The 15,000-nt window shown below is 43.2% G+C and overlaps 10 non-coding genes across 10 annotated transcripts; 1 reads left to right on the top strand and 9 right to left on the bottom strand.

The window, feature by feature from the left end:
• Positions 1-1,391: 1,391 nt before the first annotated feature.
• Positions 1,392-1,482, top strand: Trnay-gua. Its single transcript is given in 2 exon segments — positions 1,392-1,428; positions 1,447-1,482. It is a non-coding gene; the product is annotated as a tRNA-Tyr (tRNA).
• A 1,534-nt stretch (positions 1,483-3,016) lies between these two features.
• Trnay-gua lies at positions 3,017-3,106 on the bottom strand. The gene is given in 2 exon segments: positions 3,017-3,052; positions 3,070-3,106. It is a non-coding gene; the product is annotated as a tRNA-Tyr (tRNA).
• Positions 3,107-4,035: 929 nt separating this feature from the next.
• On the bottom strand, positions 4,036-4,125 carry Trnay-gua. Its single transcript is given in 2 exon segments — positions 4,036-4,071; positions 4,089-4,125. It is a non-coding gene; the product is annotated as a tRNA-Tyr (tRNA).
• A 919-nt stretch (positions 4,126-5,044) lies between these two features.
• Trnay-gua lies at positions 5,045-5,134 on the bottom strand. Its single transcript is given in 2 exon segments — positions 5,045-5,080; positions 5,098-5,134. It is a non-coding gene; the product is annotated as a tRNA-Tyr (tRNA).
• A 1,488-nt stretch (positions 5,135-6,622) lies between these two features.
• Positions 6,623-6,712, bottom strand: Trnay-gua. Its single transcript is given in 2 exon segments — positions 6,623-6,658; positions 6,676-6,712. It is a non-coding gene; the product is annotated as a tRNA-Tyr (tRNA).
• A 2,997-nt stretch (positions 6,713-9,709) lies between these two features.
• Trnay-gua lies at positions 9,710-9,799 on the bottom strand. The gene is given in 2 exon segments: positions 9,710-9,745; positions 9,763-9,799. It is a non-coding gene; the product is annotated as a tRNA-Tyr (tRNA).
• Positions 9,800-10,677: 878 nt separating this feature from the next.
• Trnay-gua lies at positions 10,678-10,767 on the bottom strand. Its single transcript is given in 2 exon segments — positions 10,678-10,713; positions 10,731-10,767. It is a non-coding gene; the product is annotated as a tRNA-Tyr (tRNA).
• A 1,098-nt stretch (positions 10,768-11,865) lies between these two features.
• Positions 11,866-11,955, bottom strand: Trnay-gua. Its single transcript is given in 2 exon segments — positions 11,866-11,901; positions 11,919-11,955. It is a non-coding gene; the product is annotated as a tRNA-Tyr (tRNA).
• Positions 11,956-12,826: 871 nt separating this feature from the next.
• Positions 12,827-12,916, bottom strand: Trnay-gua. The gene is given in 2 exon segments: positions 12,827-12,862; positions 12,880-12,916. It is a non-coding gene; the product is annotated as a tRNA-Tyr (tRNA).
• A 1,241-nt stretch (positions 12,917-14,157) lies between these two features.
• On the bottom strand, positions 14,158-14,247 carry Trnay-gua. Its single transcript is given in 2 exon segments — positions 14,158-14,193; positions 14,211-14,247. It is a non-coding gene; the product is annotated as a tRNA-Tyr (tRNA).
• Positions 14,248-15,000: the final 753 nt, after the last annotated feature.

The following is a 15,000-nucleotide window of genomic DNA, read 5'->3' as shown; positions in this document are numbered from 1 at the left end:
GGCACAATTGTCAGCACCACGAGGCTCTCAATGATACATGCTTTCATAATTGACGAGAGCTCCAAACAGTGCCAGAGTGCCAGAGTGCCAGCCTCGCCACGGCCTTGCGAGTGCCACCAGCAGCCTTGACGCCCCGCCAGGTGACACAGTGTTGCCTCGGTATGTTAGGCATCACACGACAAGCTGACTCACCATTACCACTATATCTAATGGTTACACATACGAGGAATGATTTTTAAACACACTGTAATGAGCGGTCAAGGTGTGCAGGAGGTTCTTGGCACATGCGGGGTCACTGTGCCGCGTGGTGAGGTGCGGGAGTGCCAAATGCCGGTGACATTCACTCTGGGAGCCACTGCGGTAAGCTGGCAAGTACCATGACGCGTTCCCATATTCACTCTGCTTACTATTTGGTGGTTTTATTCAGGTCCAGAAACTCATGTGGAGGATTAAAATAGTGAAGACTGTGGCCATTAATCTTCTGACTCCATAGACCCTTCCTAATGTCAATAAAATGGTTTAATCGTGCACAAATCTCAAGGTAAAAATGTGTCCCACTACTGAAAGGGTTAATCAATTCTTACATTTGATCTCTTCAGTAGCAGGACGCGTTCCCTTCTTCATTCTGGTTACTAGTTGGTGATTTTATACGGCTTCAGAAACATACGTTGGGATTAAAATAGTAGAGACTCTGGCCATTAACCTTCTGAAATCCATAGACCCTTCTTAATGCAAATAAAATCGTCTAGTCACACCCAAAAATCAAAGTAAAAATGCGTCTCAATACTGAAAGGGTTAAACAGCGATCGTAGAAAACAGTAGCCATTATTGAGTACACGATGAGACTGCGGATTGGTTTGCTGACTATAAACGATCACAATTTAGCGTAACCTAACTAACCACGAAGATACGGCAGTGTCAGTAATTTGTAGCGTACCTCGACACATTCTAAAGGGTCGCAGTGCAGTGTGGCGCTGTAGACAGACAGATAGACAACAAATAGAACACATAGACAAGATATTATAGCTCAATACTTATAACATGTTCTGTTTGTGGTGGAGGCTCCGTGACGTCACCCGCCAGCCAACACCACCATCACCACCGCCACCACCACCACCACCGCCACTTCCATCGCGTTGCTACTAAGGTTCTGAAACACTTCCGCGCTTCACCTCCACTATTCTAAAAGGCTTTATTTAAATGAACGCGGGTTTTTAAGGTGTTTTTACTGTTTTAGAGGCAGAGTGACAAGATTTCTGCATTATTATCTGGTGAAACACTCCTGAAAACCCTTCTAGTTATCTCTGTGGCCTTGAAATATAGTCGTGGTGAGAGAGAAGAGCGTTTCAGAATGCGGATCTAATTCTGCTCTACTTTCTCCTTCGTCAGCGCCTTCGATAGCTCAGTTGGTAGAGCGGTGGACTGTAGTTGGTTCGGAAAGCAGACATCCATAGGTCACTGGTTCGAATCCGGTTCGAAGGACACACCTTTTGGTGATGATCGTTTCGCAAGTGTCACGGTTTATGGTTCTCGAGGTTGGTTGTGTCCCTGGTGGCGGTACACACTTCTTAACATTTTGAGTATTGGAACGCATTTTTATCATGAATTACTGGTGTGATTAGACGATTTTATTTCATTAGGAAGGGTCTATGGAGGTCAGAAGATTAATGGACCAGAGTCTTCAGTAATCTAATCCCCCACATGAGTTTCTGACACTGTATAAAATCACCAAATAGTCACCAGAATGAATATGAATACGTGTCCTGCTACTGAAGGGGTTCAAATGTTCACTGCAGCTTCCCTTTTATTATTAGTCTCGTATCTAGAATTTTCATGATTAGAGTTTTGTTACGGCTAAAACATTCTGCATTTCAACCCCTTCAGTACTGGGACACATTTTTACCTTGAGTTTTGAGTACGATTAGACCATTTTATTTACATTAGAAAGGGCCTATGGAGGTCAGAATATTAATGGGGCAGAGTCTTCACTATTTCAATCCCCACACGAGTTTCTGAAGCTGTGTAAAATCGCCAAATAGTAAGCAGAATGAATATGAAATCGCGTCCCGGTATACTGAAGGGGTTAAACTGATAAAAACCCCATTAAATTCTCAACAGCCTCCATTAGACTCCATTAAGAGAAGACACAACCCGCTGACATGTTTGAGAAATGACCACGCACTGCCTTCTCAGTTATTAACCCCTTCAGCACTATGACGCGTCTTCATATCCCTCCTGCTTACTCTGTGGTGATTTTAAACAGCTTCAAAATCTTATGTGGGGATTAAAATAGTAAACACTGCGTCCATTAATCTTCTGACCTCCATAGACGCTTCCTAATGTAAACAAAATGGTCTAATCACACCCAAAACTCAAGGTAAAAAAGCGTCCCAGTACTGAAGGGTTAAGAAGTCAGCAAGCTCTGCCAAACGATACTAGAGACTTGACTTGATCCGTGTGTGTGTGTGTGTGTGTGTGTGTGTGTGTGTGTGTGTGTGTGTTTTAACCTTCCCCTGAGCAAGTGAGCATCTGGTGTGTCATTTCTTTGCCTTTATTTAGCATTTCATTCTCATCACGCCATGTTCCCTCAGATGATGTGTTTGTCCTCGGCCCACGCAACATGAAAAACTGGCTCTTGTATATTTCCCATGAGGCAACACACACACACACACACACACACACACACACACACACACTGGTAAACTCTGGAACTCCCTGCCTGCTTCTATATTTCCATCTTCCTACGACTTAACTTCTTTTAAGAGAGAGGTGTCGACACATTTGTCCCTCAATTTTGACTAATTATTTTGATTCTGTTATCGGGACTAAAATTCAAATGGGCCTTTTTTTCTAATATTATTTTTTTGCCCTTCGTAGTTCTCCTCATACATAAAAAGAAAAAAAAAAAAAAAAACACACACACACACACGAAAACTCTAGCAACAAGAAAAACACACCACACACACACAAACACACACATGATTCCTTTTCTGTAGCCATTCGTGACAAAAGAATGTCCTTCGAACCGGATTCGAACCAGTGACCTATGGATGTCTGCTTCATGAACCACTACAGTCCACCGCTCTACCAACTGAGCTATCGAAGGCGCTGAAGGAAGAGAAAGTGACGCCGGAATCAGAATTGCAGTGTCAGCGGCGCGGTGTAGTGGCGTGGTGTGGTAATAACGGTGAGCGCGTGGTGCGTGGCGGCAGCTCCCGGGACACTGTTATGGTGTTTCTCACTAGACAAACGAACATCACGGGCAAGAATAGGTACACAGAGGCAGATAGATAGATAGATAGATAGATAGATATAGATATAGACAGATAGATAGAGACAGATAGATAGATATAGATTAAAAAATAGATAGAGAGAGAGAGAGAGAGAGAGAGAGAGAGAGAGAGAGAGAGAGAGAGAGAGAGAGAGAGAGAGAGAGAGAGAGAGCCAGCCAGACAGAGATAGTACTGAAAAATCGATCCATATTGAAGAGCCTCCTTTCACTCGTGGTTTACCATTAAAAGTTGTACAGAAAAGTTGCTGATAACTTCACATTTACTCACACTAATTCCCTAAAGTAGATACAATGATGACAACAATCTGAGAGAGAGAGAGAGAGAGAGAGAGAGAGAGAGAGAGAGAGAGAGAGCTAAGCGGTATAAGACAACCAGTAACAGTAATTTACCTTTTCATTATATCTGTCATGTTCTTTGGCTAATTCTATCGGCTCTGAAAGGGGACTGGCGGGTAAGTGGGTCTTTTATTCCTTATATTCTTGTTGCCCTTCCCCAGTCCTCCTCTCTTACATGTAAAATGAATAAATAAACCTGTAGCCAATGTCTTGTGTTTCATGTTCCCTAGTGTTGGTTTAGTGTCTCTGGTGTCACTTGCACGACTCCCTACACAGCTTATCACACAGCCTCGGCCTTGCTCTTATCTGCTATCTGTTATTCCCTTTAATGTAGCGGCAGTTTGTGGTACGCGGCCTTCATCCAGCCTCTCGCAGTTCACGGATCAGGCTAAGCTCTTAAAAGTGTGTCCTTCGAACCGGATTCGAACCAGTGACCTATGGATGTCTGCTTCATGAACCACTACAGTCCACCGCTCTACCAACTGAGCTATCGAAGGCGCTGACGGAGGAGAAAGTGGAAGTGAAGCAGGTGACGTCACGGTCTCAGTAACAGCAGTGTTACTACCTACGCCTTCCCGCATTGACATTGTACTTGTAGATAGATAAAAGGATGAAAGGCAGTACTGTAGGTAGATAAACAGATAGATAAACTGAAGGATAGAAAGACGAGAGGCAGTGTGTGAGACAGAACGCTTCACTAATGCCATATTGACACCACCAGCCTCACCACCCCTGCCAGCCTCACCATCTCACCACCTCACCACTTCACCACCTTGCCAACCACTCCTCCCACCATACTAGACATCCAAGAGAGAGAGAGAGAGAGAGAGAGATAACTAAAACACTCGGAAATTTGGTTTTTAACGGGGAAGAGGGAGTTCTAAGACTACATAGGTACATTAATAGGAACGAAGGGTGTCAAAAGGCAAGCAAATAGGAAGGATATAAGAAGGAAGTAAATAGGACGGAAAGAAATAGGAAGGAAGGAAATAGGAAAGTAAATAAGTAGGAAATAGGAAGGAAGTAAATAGAAGGGAAGGAAATAGGAAGGAAGGAAAATAAATAGGAACCAAGGGTGATGCGAGGTAAGAGGGTTCTACAGAGGGAGAGGCTAGGGTGAGTGAGGCTGATGGCTGCTTGGCTCCCTACCGCTTCCTTTAACCACTTCAGGAGCATGTCACGTTTCCATATTCACTCTGCTTACTATTTGGTGATTTGATACAGCTTCAGAGACTCATGTGGGGGAGTAATATCGTGAAGACTGTGGCCATTAATCTTCTGACCTCCATAGACCCTTCTTAATGTAAACAAAATGGTTTAATCGTACACAAAAAAATGTGTCCCAGTACTGAAGGTGTTCGCGTTCCTTACAGACAACACGGAACAAACTAAGATGCTTTTGTCAGTAAAAGTGTGTCCTTCGAACCGGATTCGAACCAGTGACCTATGGATGTCTGCATCATGAACCACTACAGTCCACCGCTCTACCAACTGAGCTATCGAAGGCGCTGATAGAGAAGAAAGTGCTTGTGATTTGATTCTGCGGCGGCGGCTGTCACGAGTGCCGCGTGACGTCACGGCATTAACACCAGACTGCTCCATGAAGATGTGCATACATCAGTTTGTGGATAGATAGATAAATAGATAGATATATAGATAAATAGATATAGATAGATAGACAGATGGAGAGGCAGAAAGACAGAAAGAAAGATAGATAAAAATACAGACAGATAGATGGTTAAATACAAATAGACTAGCATATAGTTAGAGATGGACCGATCGATAGACAGATAAACAGATTGATACAGATAGACAGATCATAATTACTACATTCCAGACAGCCAACAAGACAAAGACACGTCCTGTACTACCACCAACAAGCACACCTCACAGGCAAGGCGGGGTCGAGTCACAAGAATACACGATGGTAAGAAGTAAGCACCTTTGATACAGTCACCGCCAAGTGTGGCCCGGTGAATGCTGTGAGTCGCTTTATTCTTACGGTCTTGTAGTTCCCAGTTCAAGTGATAGGTTTAGTCTAGTTGTACTGTTGTTAATAGATGCACACGTTCTCTCTCTCTCTCTCTCTCTCTCTCTCTCTCTCTCTCTCTCTCTCTCTCTCTCTCTCTCTCTCTAGGAGCATCTTACACCCCACAGTCGTCAGTCATCACGTTCACCTTCTGACATTACCCGTTTCTCTCCCACAGTGTAATGAGACGCTGGCCAGCAAAACATCTTCCTTCGAACCAGTGACCTATGGATGTCTGCTTCATGAACCACTACAGTCCACCGCTCTACCAACTGAGCTATCGAAGGCGCTGACGAAGGAGAGAGTGCTCACGATCTGATTCTCCAGCGGCGGCTGTCACGAGTGCCGCGTGACGTCACGGCACCAACACCAGACTGCTCCATGAAGATGTACATACATCAATTTATAGGTAGATAAAGATTGGTAAATATTTGGATAAATAGATTGATAAATAAATAGATAAACAGATAAACAGATAGATAGACAGACAGATATAGAGATCGATAGACAGATAACCATATTGACACAGATAAACAGATAGACAGATCATAATCATTACATTCCAGTCAGCCAACAAGACAAAGACACGTCCTGTACGACCACCGCCTCAACTGAGCTTTCCGCACAGCCTCGGTGGGGTCGAGTCATAAGAATACAAGTTGGTATTAGGAACAAATAGGCCTAAGTAAGCTTTATTCTGCCACCGCCACGTGTAGGCCTAGTGAATGTTTGAAGTTTGTTGATATTCTTAAAAAGTTCTAGTAGTTCCTAATTCGTGCGAAGAGTTTACATGAATTGCTGATAATGATCGTGTACACGTTTCCTCTCTCTTTCTCTCTCTCTCTCTCTCTCTCTCTTTCACTAGGAGCATCTTACACCCCACAGTCGTCAGTCATCACGTTCACCTTCTGACATTACCCGTTTCTCTCCCACAGTGTAATGAGACGCTGGCCAGCAAAACATCTTCCTTCGAACCGGATTCGAACCAGTGACCTATGGATGTCTGCTTCATGAACCACTACAGTCCACCGCTCTACCAACTGAGCTATCGAAGGCGCTAACAGAAGAGAAAGTGCTCGCGATCTAATTCTCCAGCGGCGGCTGTCACGAGTGCCGCGTGACGTCACGGCACCAACACCAGACTGCTCCATGAAGATGTACATACATCAGTTTATAAGTAGATAAAGATTGGTAGATATTTGGATAAATAGATAGATAGATAAACAGATAGATAGATAGACAGACAGATATAGAAGGACCGATAGACAGATAAACATACTGACACAGGTAAACAGATAGACAGATCATAATCATTACCTTGCAGTCAGCCAACAAGACAAAGACACGTCCTGTACGACCACCGCCTCAACTGAGCTTACCGCACAGCCTCGGTGGGGTCGAGTCATAAGAATACAAGTTGGTAATAGGAACAAATAGGCCTAAGTAAGTTTTATTCTGCCACCGCCACGTGTAGGCCTGGTGAATGATTGAAGTTTGTTGACACTCTTAACCCCTTCAGTACCATGACGTGTTTCTATATTCATTCTGGTGACTATTTGGTGATTTCGTACAGCTTCAGAAATTCATGTGATTAAGATCGTGAAGACTGTGGTCATTAATCTTCTGATCTCCATAAACACTTCCTGATGTCAATAAAATCGTCTAGAAGTACACAAATCTCAGGTAAACTTGTGTCCCAGTACTGAAGGGGTTAAGTTCTTGTAATTCCCAATTCTTGCGAAGAGTTTAGATGTATTGTTGATAATACCTGTGTACACGTTTCCTCTCTCTCTCTCTCTCTCTCTCTCTCTCTCTCTCTCTCTCTCTCTCTCTCACACACACACACACACACACAAGGAGGGAGGAAGAAAGAAAATTTGAAAAAGATATTGTAGACAAGAGTAAGGAACATCCAAAATTGTTTTACAGGTTCATAAATGGTAAACTTAAAAAGAGAGAGTCCATTGAACGATTAAAAGGAGAGCAAGGGATAGTAGATGACCCTAAGAATATAGCGGAATTGCTAAATAATAGGTTTCAGCAAGTATTTACTGAAGAAACAATGTTTGTAAAGCCACAGAATGTACAAGGAAATGTGCACATGGATGACATTAAGATACCTAAAAAGGAGTTATATAAAATGTTGGAGGAACTTAAAGATGATAAAGCGATGGAACCAGATGAAGTTTCAGGAAAATTATTGAAGGAGTGTAGAGAAGAATTGATTGATCCATTATATGATATTATAAGGTGTTCATTAGAAACAGGGGAAGTACCAGTAGAGTGGAAGAGAGCTGAAGTGGTGCCCATTTATAAGGGAGGCAGTAAGGAAGAGCCTCTTAACTATAGACCTGTGTCTCTAACAAGTGTGGTCGGTAAGATTTGTGAGAGGGTGATAAAGAAATATTGGATACGGTTCCTGGAGGATCATAAGTTATTATCGGATCATCAATTTGGCTTCAGGAAAGGGAGGTCATGTGTAACAAATCTACTGAGCTTTTATTCAAGAGTGGTTGACAAAATACAAGAGAGAGGGATGGATGGACTGTGTATATTTGGATTTAAAGAAAGCTTTTGACAAGGTACCTCACATGAGACTGCTATGGAAATTAGAGATTTATGGAGGACTGAAAGGAAAAGTGTTAAAGTGGATGGAAAACTACTTGAGATGGAGGGAGATGAGAACGGTAATAAGGGATGCAAAGTCGGGCTGGTTGGTGGTGGAGAGTGGAGTCCCACAAGGCTCAGTGCTGGCACCAATACTTTTCCTTGTATATATTAATGACATGCCAGAGGGAGTAAACAGTTATATTAATTTGTTTGCGGATGATGCGAAGAAGTTGTGTAGGTGTGTGAAAAGTGAAGAAGATTGTGAAATTTTACAGGCAGATCTGGATAAGATTTGGGAGTGGAGCAAGAGGTGGCAAATGGAATTTAATCTGAGCAAAAGTCATGTGATGGAGATGGGGAAGAGTGGAAGACGGCCAAGAGGGTCATACAAGATGGGTGAAGAAGTAGTGTTGAAAAAGGTGGAAAAGGAAAAGGATTTGGGAGTGATAATACAAGACCATGGGCAGTTTGAGGCTCATATTGATAAAATGTTTGGAGAAACGTATAATTTGATAAAAAATATTGGATTAGCCTTCCATTATATGGATAAAGATATGATGAAGAAATTAATTAGTACGGTAATTAGACCAAGATTGGAATATGCTGGAGTGGTTTGGTCCCCTTATAAAAGAAGCATATAAGGAAGTTGGAGAGATTGCAGAGAATGGCAACAAAAATGGTTCCGGAATTGGCAGAAATGACCTATGAGGAGAGATTAAAGGAAATGAATTTGCTTACCTTGGAACAAAGAAGAGAAAGAGGAGATTTAATACAGGTTTATAAACTGTTGAACGGACTGGATGAAGTGGATAATGAGCAAATGATGTTGAGAGAGGAAAACTTAAATAGAACTACGAGATCGCATAGTAAAAAGATAGCCAAGGGAATATGCTTGAAGGATGTGAAGAAATATAGTTTCCCGCAGAGATGTGTGGAGGTGTGGAATGGTTTGAGTGAGGAGGTGGTGTCAGCGAGGAGTGTGCATAGTTTTAAAGGAAAGTTGGATGTGTGTAAATATGGAGACGGGGCCACACGAGTATGATACCCAGGCCCTGTAAAATTACAACTAGGTGAATACAACTAGGTGAACACACACACACACACACACACACACACACACACACACACACAAGGAGTATCTTACACCCCACACTCGTGTCATCACATTCACCTTCCGACATTACCAATTTCTCTCCCACAGTGTTATGAGACGCTGACGGAGATGAGTGACAGCTCGCCACAGTCGCTTGCCACAGAGGCTGGTGTGATCGGGACAGCTTCTAAACCTAAAAAAAAAACAATGGAAACTTATGGAGAGCCACATCCCAGCTACCAAGTGGCGCCACAGAGCCGCTCGTGTGCTCCAGGCCTTTTTAAAGTGCCGTTAATTCCTTACAGACAACACGGACACAAACTGAGATGCTCTTGTCAGTAAAAGTGTGTCCTTCGAACCGGATTCGAACCAGTGACCTATGGATGTCTGCTTCATGAACCACTACAGTCCACCGCTCTACCAACTGAGCTATCGAAGGCGCTGAAGGAGGAGAAAGTGCTTGCGATCTGTTTCTGCGGCGGCGGCTGTCACGAGTGCCGCGTGACGTCACGGCACCAACACCAGACTGCTCCATGAAGATGTACATACATCAATTTATAGGTAGATAAAGATTGGTAAATATTTGGATAAATAGATTGATAGATAAAATAGATAAACAGATAGATAGACAGACAGATATAGAGAGATCGATAGACAGATAACCATATTGACACAGGTAAACAGGTAGACAGATCATAATCATTACCTTCCAGTCAGCCAACAAGACAAAGACACGTCCTGTACGACCACCGCCTCAACTGAGCTTTCCGCACAGCCTCGGTGGGGTCGAGTCATAAGAATACAAGTTGGTAATAGGAACAAATAGGCCTAAGTAAGTTTTATTCTGCCACCGCCACGTGTAGGCCTGGTGAATGATTGAAGTTTGTTGACACTCTTAACCCCTTCAATACCATGACGTGTTTCTATATTCATTCTGGTGACTATTTGGTGATTTTGTACAGCTTCAGAAATTCATGTGGGTGATTAAGATCGTGAAGACTGTGGCCATTAATCTTCTGATCTCCATAAACCCTCCCTAATGTCAATAAAATGGTCTAATGTAAACAAATCTCAAGTAAACATGTGTCCCAGTACTGAAGGGGTTAAGTTCTTGTAGTTCCTAATTCGTGCGAAGAGTTTACATGAATTGCTGATAATAACCGTATACACGTTTCCTCTCTCTTTCTCTCTCTCTCTCTCTCTCTCTCTTTCACTAGGAGCATCTTACACCCCACAGTCGTCAGTCATCACGTTCACCTTCTAACATTACCCGTTTCTCTCCCACAGTGTTATGAGACGCTGGCCAGCAAAACATCTTCCTTCGAACCGGATTCGAACCAGTGACCTATGGATGTCTGCTTCATGAACCACTACAGTCCACCGCTCTACCAACTGAGCTATCGAAGGCGCTGAAGGAGGAGAAAGTGCTCGCGATCTAATTCTCCGGCGGCGGCTGTCACGAGTGCCGCGTGATGTCACGGCACCAACACCAGACTGCTCCATGAAGAAGTACATACATCAATTTAAAGGTAGATAAAGATAGGTAGATATTTAGATAAATAGATAGATAGATAGATAAACAGATAAACAGATAGATAGACAGACAGATATAGAGAGATCGATAGACAGATAACCATATTGACACAGATAAACAGATAGACAGATCATAATCATTACCTTCCAGTCAGCCAACAAGACAAAGACACGTCCTGTACGACCACCGCCTCAACTGAGCTTACCGCACAGCCTCGGTGGGGTCGAGTCATAAGAATACAAGTTGGTAATAGGAACAAATAGGCCTAAGTAAGTTTTATTCTGCCACCGCCACGTGTAGGCCTGGTGAATGATTGAAGTTTGTTGACACTCTTAATCCCTTCAGTACCATGACGTGTTTCTATATTCATTCTGGTGAGTATTTGGTGATTTTGTACAGCTTTAGAAATTCATGTGAGTGATTCAGATCGTGAAGACTGTGGCCATAAATCTTCTGATCTCCATAAACCCTTCCTGGTGTCAATAAAATGGTCTAATAGTACACAAATCTCAGGTAAACTTGTGTCCCAGTACTGAAGGGGTTAAGTTCTTGTAATTCCCAATTCTTGCGAAGAGTTTAGATGTATTGTTGATAATACCTGTGTACACGTTTCCTCTCTCTCTCTCACACACACACACACACACACACACACACACACACAAGGAGTATCTTACACCCCACAGTCGTGTCATCACATTCACCTTCCGACATTACCCATTTCTCTCCCACAGTGTTATGAGACGCTGACGGAGATGAGTGACAGCTCGCCACAGTCGCTTGCCACAGAGGCTGGTGTGATCGGGACAGGTTCTAAATCTAAACAAAAACAATGGAAACTTATGGAGAGCCACATCCCAGCTACCAAGTGGCGCCACACAGCCGCTCGTGTGCTCCAGGCCTTTTTAAAGTGCCGTTAATTCCTTACAGACAACACGGACACAAACTGAGATGCTCTTGTCAGTAAAAGTGTGTCCTTCGAACCGGATTCGAACCAGTGACCTATGGATGTCTGCTTCATGAACCACTACAGTCCACCGCTCTACCAACTGAGCTATCGAAGGGGCTGAAGAAGGAGAAAGTGCTCGCGATCTAATTCTCCAGCGGCGGCTGTCACGAGTGCCGCGTGACGTCACGGCATCAACACCAGACTGCTCCATGAAGATGTACATACATCAGTTTATAGGTAGATAAAGATTGGTAGATATTTGGATAAATAGATAGATAGATAAACAGATAGATAGATAGACAGACAGATATAGAAGGACCGATAGACAGATAAACATACTGACACAGATAAACAGATAGACAGATCATAATCATTACCTTCCAGTCAGCCAACAAGACAAAGACACGTCCTGTACGACCACCGCCTCAACTGAGCTTACCGCACAGCCTCGGTGGGGTCGAGTCATAAGAATACAAGTTGGTAATAGGAACAAATAGGCCTAAGTAAGTTTTATTCTGCCACCGCCACGTGTAGGCCTGGTGAATGATTGAAGTTTGTTGACACTCTTAATCCCTTCAGTACCATGACGTGTTTCTGTATTCATTCTGGTGACTATTTGGTGATTTTATACAGCTTCAGAAATTCATGTGAGTGATTCAGATCGTGAAGACTGTGGCCATTAATCTTCTGATCTCCATAAACCCTTCCTGATGTCAATAAAATGGTCTAATGTAAACAAATCTCAGGTAAACATGTGTCCCAATACTGAAGGGGTTAAGTTCTTGTAGTTCCTAATTCGTGCGAAGAGTTTACATGAATTGCTGATAATAACCGTGTACACGTTTCCTCTCTCTTTCTCTCTCTCTCTCTCTCTCTCTTTCACAAGGAGCATCTTACACCCCACAGTCGTCAGTCATTACGTTCACCTTCTGACATTACCCGTTTCTCTCCCACAGTGTAATGAGACGCTGGCCAGCAAAACATCTTCCTTCGAACCGGATTCGAACCAGTGACCTATGGATGTCTGCTTCATGAACCACTACAGTCCACCGCTCTACCAACTGAGCTATCGAAGGCGCTGAAGGAGAAGAAAGTGCTCGCGATCTAATTCTCCGGCGGCGGCTGTCACGAGTGCCGCGTGACGTCACGGCACCAACACCAGACTGCTCCATGAAGATGTACATACATCAGTTTATAAGTAGATAAAGATTGGTAGATATTTGGATAAATAGATAGATAGATAAACAGATAGATAGATAGACAGACAGATATAGAGAGATCGATAGACAGATAACCATATTGACACAGGTAAACAGATAGACAGATCATAATTTTCACATTCCAGTCAGCCAACAAGACAAAGACACGTCCTGTACGACCACCGCCTCAACTGAGCTTACCGCACAGCCTCGGTGGGGTCAAGTCATAAGAATACAAGTTGGTAATAGGAACAAATAGGCCTAAGTAAGTTTTATTCTGCCACCGCCACGTGTAGGCCTGGTGAATGATTGAAGTTTGTTGACAGTCTTAACCTCTTCAGTACCATGACGCGTTTCTATATTCATTCTGGTGACTATTTGGTGATTTTGTACAGCTTCAGAAATTCATGTGGGTGATTAAGATCGTGAAGACTATGGCCATTAATCTTCTGACCTCCATAGACCCTTCCTGGTGTCAATATAATGGTCTAATAATATACAAATCTCAGATAAAATTTAATATGTGTCCCAGTACTGAAGGGGTTAAGTTCTTGTAATTCCCAGTTCTTGCGAAGGGTTTAGATGTATTGTTGATAATACCTGTGTACACGTTTCCTCTCTCTCTCTCTCTCTCTCTCTCTCTCTCTCTCTCTCTCTCACACACACACACACACACACACACACACACACACACACACACACACACACACACACACACACACACACACACACACACACACACACACACACACACACACACACACACACACACACACACACACACACACACACACACACACACACACACAAGAGTATCTTACACCCCACAGTCGTGTCATCACATTCACCTTCCGACATTACCCATTTCTCTCCCACAGTGTTATGAGACGCTGACGGAGATGAGTGACAGCTCGCCACAGTCGCTTGCCACAGAGGCTGGTGTGATCGGGACAGGTTCTAAATCTAAACAAAAACAATGGAAACTTATGGAGAGCCACATCCCAGCTACCAAGTGGCGTCACAGAGCCGTTCGTGTGCTCCAGGCCTTTATAAAGTGCCGTTAATTCCTTACAGACAACACGGACACAAACTGAGATGCTCTTGTCAGTAAAAGTGTGTCCTTCGAACCGGATTCGAACCAGTGACCTATGGATGTCTGCTTCATGAACCACTACAGTCCACCGCTCTACCAACTGAGCTATCGAAGGTGCTGAAGGAGGAGAAAGTGCTTGCGATCTAATTCTCCAGCGGCGGCTGTCACGAGTGCCGCGTGACGTCACGGCATCAATACCAGACTGCTCCATGAAGATGTGCATACATCAGTTTATAGGTAGATAAAGATTGGTAGATATTTGGATAAATAGATAGATAGATAAACAGATAGATAGATAGACAGATATAGAAGGACCGATAGACAGATAACCATATTGACACAGATAAACAGATAGACAGATCATAATCATTACATTCCAGTCAGCCAACAAGACAAAGACACGTCCTGTACGACCACCGCCTCAACTGAGCTTACCGCACAGCCTCGGTGGGGTCGAGTCATAAGAATACAAGTTGGTAATAGGAACAAATAGGCCTAAGTAAGTTTTATTCTGCCACCGCCACGTGTAGGCCTGGTGAATGATTGAAGTTTGTTGACACTCTTAACCCCTTCAGTACCATGACGCGTTTCTATATTCATTCTGGTGACTATTTGGGGATTTTGTACAGCTTCAGAAATTCATGTGGGTGTTATTAAGATCGTGAAGACTGTGGCCATTAATCTTCTGATCTCCATAGACCTTTCATGATGTTAATAAAATGGTCTAATGTAAACAAATCTCAGGTAAACTTGTGTCCCAGTACTGAAGGGGTTAAGTTCTTGTAATTCCCAATTCTTGCGAAGAGTTTACATGAATTGCTGATAATAACCGTGTACACGTTTCTTCTTTCTTTCTCTCTCTCTCTCT

Source organism: Portunus trituberculatus, chromosome 36, assembly GCF_017591435.1.
Source record: "Portunus trituberculatus isolate SZX2019 chromosome 36, ASM1759143v1, whole genome shotgun sequence".
Taxonomy (NCBI): domain Eukaryota; kingdom Metazoa; phylum Arthropoda; class Malacostraca; order Decapoda; family Portunidae; genus Portunus; species Portunus trituberculatus.
The sequence above is the reverse complement of the archived record's forward strand: the minus strand, read 5'-3'. Positions and strand labels throughout refer to the sequence as shown.